This window comes from Octopus bimaculoides, chromosome 29 (assembly GCF_001194135.2).
Source record: "Octopus bimaculoides isolate UCB-OBI-ISO-001 chromosome 29, ASM119413v2, whole genome shotgun sequence".
Lineage (NCBI taxonomy): Eukaryota > Metazoa > Mollusca > Cephalopoda > Octopoda > Octopodidae > Octopus > Octopus bimaculoides.
The window spans coordinates 590,623-594,255 of record NC_069009.1 but is presented as its reverse complement, the minus strand read 5'-3'; the positions used below and the strand labels follow the sequence as shown (position 1 = coordinate 594,255).

Here is a 3,633-nt window from a genome sequence, read left to right as displayed (position 1 = left end):
ATTACAGCGTTAAAGGAAATCTTTGTCAACTTAACGTATTCATATATAAAAAAAAGTCAGTAATTAATCCTCATAATTAATAATTTAATTAGACCGCGGTTGAAGCGTTGTAGAAGTTATTTCCCTTGATAGGGTTGCACTTCTATGCTCCCATAGATGATTCTTATTTCTTTATTGCCCACAAAGGGCTAAACATAGAGGGGACAAACAAGGAGAGACAAAAGTATTAAGTCGATTACATCGACCCCAGTACGTAACTGGTACTTAATTTATCGACCCCGAAATGACGATAGGCAAAATCGACCTTGATTCTACTGGCTAGTTGAATTCGTTCCAGTTTTTTTCTTTGTCCCATTCTGTCAACAATTTTCAAACTTTCACCAGATTATTATAACAAAGTGTACTCACGTATTCTCTACGATCGTTTCCAACAAACGATTTGACCACGTCAAAGATACCGTGATAAAGAAATCGTCTTCAACATGTGGTTTCCTGGCGTGATGTCATGCCGTCGCACTTCCGGTCCATTCCTAACGTCATTTCCTCTCCTTTACAATCATTGTCCTTCCTCCACCACTGGGCCATTGCGCCTCCACGCCAGCATAGTAAATATCTCTAAAGAATGATGATGATGAAAATACAAGATAGACAAAGTCAACATCAGTTTAACCATTTATTTATTATTCTCTCATAATAAATTCCTCAAAAATCCAGCACAATCATCTTAACAAATCAAAGTCATTGCTGTGTTGATATATTTCCATATATATACATTGTAGGAAAGTGGTTATACACCATTAGGTGTATACCCGCTTCCGTACATTAAATTCTGAAGAAACAACGAAACGCAGATCCATCAACACAACAATATTTATTTAAAGAGTTAATAGGCAGCACTTCGCCCTTTGGCCGCCGAGACGCCGCCAGTAATGTTGGTTGGCCATTTGTCCAGCGAAGTTGATAACATCAAGCTTCTAGAAGAATAAGCCCTGTCTTTTGGCAAACAAAATATTCATAATTGTTGTCCTGTCGTAATAAATTTTTGATATTGATATGGTTACACTTGTGTGTGAATATTCACATGTGTACTTAAGTAGCGTTTTTGAGAGAATGATTTACCGCAGATATTGCAATGATATGGTTCCCCTCCTGTATGAATGCGCTGGTGTCTAGTTAAGTCACTACTTTGAGAGAATGATTTACCACAAACATCACACTGATATGGTTTCTCTCCAGTATGAATACGCTTATGTATAGTTATGCTAGCTCTGTGAGAGAAAGATTCACCACAGATGTTGCACTGATATGGTTTCTCTCTTGTATGAACACGCTTATGTGTAGTTAACTCAAAACATCTAATGAAAGATTTACTACAGATATCACACTCATATGGTTTTTCTCCTGTATGAATGTATTTATGTTTAGTCAAACTACTGCTTTCAGAGAATGATTTACCACATATATCACAATGATATGGCTTCTCTCCAGTATGAATACGTTTGTGGCTAGTTAAAGCGCTATTTTCAAAAAATGATTTACCACAGATATCACAGTGATATGGTTTTTCACCAGTATGAATACGTTTGTGTTTAGTCAAGCGTCTGTTTTCAGGGAACGATTTACCACAGATATCACACTTATATGGCTTCTCACCCGTATGAATAAGTTTGTGTTTTTTCAAGTGATAGACTTCAGAAACTGATTTACCACATATTTCACAGCTGTATGGCTTCTCTCCTGTATGAATACATTTGTGTGTTTTCAAGCTATTGGATTCAGAGAATGCTTTACCACAGATATTGCAATGATATGGCTTCTCTCCTGTATGAGTACGTTTGTGTTTAGTCAAGCCCCCACTTTGGGAGAATGATTTACCACAAATATTACAATGATATGGCTTCTCTCCTGTATGAATACGTTTGTGTGTTCTCAAGTTACTAGATTCAGAGAATGATTTATCACACATATTGCAATGATATGGCTTCTCTCCTGTATGTACACGTTTGTGTTTAGTCAAGTCACCACATTTAGAGAATGATTTACCACAGATAATACAACGATATGACTTTTCTGCTGTGTGAGAGTCTTTTTCTTCAGTTAAATTATTCATTATGGGAGAATAATTTGTCATACATCTCACAATGATATTGTTTTCCTCATTTCTATAAATATGTTTCTGTTTAATTGAGCCACTATTTTCAAAGTATAATTAATGCTATGTGATCTTACTTCATATCTAAAACAGAAGATATAAATAGTCAATTCCTTTGGAAAGTTATCCAAGCTTAATTAACCTGTAAAGTGATATTGCTGTCAATTCCATCATCCAGAAGAAATATATTCCCGTTGTTTTTCATAGATTATATTTATATAAAAAAGTTGATGTATTGGTGAATGCTCCTTATAAATATATTGTCTTCCTTTAGTCAATAAAAGTTGATAAAAATATCAAAGGCACATCTGAATGAAGAAATTTCTTTCACGTCAACATGATGTGATTTTCTGAAATAGGAAAAGAAGCAGTAAGATAAAGAGGATGGTTAAAAGACATAGAAGTTCATCATTGCAAATATTCCAACATCAACACTGTCATCCATTTAATGTCTATGTTTGCACGGGTCAGAATTTATTGAGGCATTTCTACATTTCTTTAATAATTTATCTCGTTTTCATTTGTTTCTTTCTTTTCTCTCCTTTCACTTGTTTCACCTGTGAAGTGGCATGGCTTAGTGGTTAGGGTATAAGTTGATATATCAAATTTGAAGAGAGAAAAAAAAACCTGTCTTTTGCAGATAAAATAGCTGTCGTTGTTGTGATGTAATAAATTTTGATATCAATACAGTTACACTTGTGTGTGAATATTCACATGTGTACTTAAGTAGCGTTTTTGAGAGAATGATTTACCGCATATATTGCAATGATATGGTTCCCCTCCTGTATGAATGCGCTGGTGTCTAGTTAAGTCACTACTTTGAGAAAATGATTTACCACAGATATCACACTGGTATGGTTTCTCTCCAGTATGAATACGCTTATGTATAGTTATGCTAGCTCTGTGAGAGAAAGATTCACCACAGATGTTGCACTGATATGGTTTTTCTCTTGTATGAACTCGCTTGTGTGTAGTTAACTCACAATGTCCAGAGAAAAATCTATGACAGATATCACACTCATGTGGTTTTTCCCCAGTATGAATGCGTTTGTGATTTATCAAACAACTGTTCTCAGAGAAAGATTTATCACATATGTTAGGAACGACCGTGCGAACTCATAAAAGGAGATATGGTGACGAATGGAAAAACAGAGGACTCCTTTTATTTAAACGAGTCACACGGTCGAACATACAAATATATATATATCAATGGATGATATAGATGATATGTTTTGCTACGATAACATAGATGACCAGTAATGAAAGACCACAACCGTATTAGATGAATAACAGATATATTTATTGTAGCGTTAAAGATGTATGTCTGTGTGAGAGTGTGAATGCGACATATAAGAACATAATCAAAGACAGGCCGTCGTACAAAGAAAAGTATGTATGTGTATGTGAAATATTACAGCAGATAGAAAGAGAGTCAATAACACGTGGACAATTATACCAGTTCGTTAGTACACTATAGGAAA

At 35.0% G+C, this 3,633-nt stretch overlaps 1 protein-coding gene and 1 pseudogene across 1 annotated transcript in view; both read right to left on the bottom strand.

Annotated features, from left to right (window-relative positions):
- Positions 1-3,633, bottom strand: part of LOC106880338 (zinc finger protein OZF-like) — a 17,078-nt gene that overhangs the window by 8,587 nt on the left and 4,858 nt on the right. The window contains exon 2 of the mRNA XM_052978015.1: positions 409-615. The gene's annotated coding sequence lies outside the window, so the exon portion shown is untranslated. The remainder of the gene's footprint in view (positions 1-408; positions 616-3,633) is intronic.
- LOC128251211 (zinc finger protein 239-like) overlaps positions 2,512-3,633 on the bottom strand; it is a 2,808-nt pseudogene continuing 1,686 nt past the window's right edge.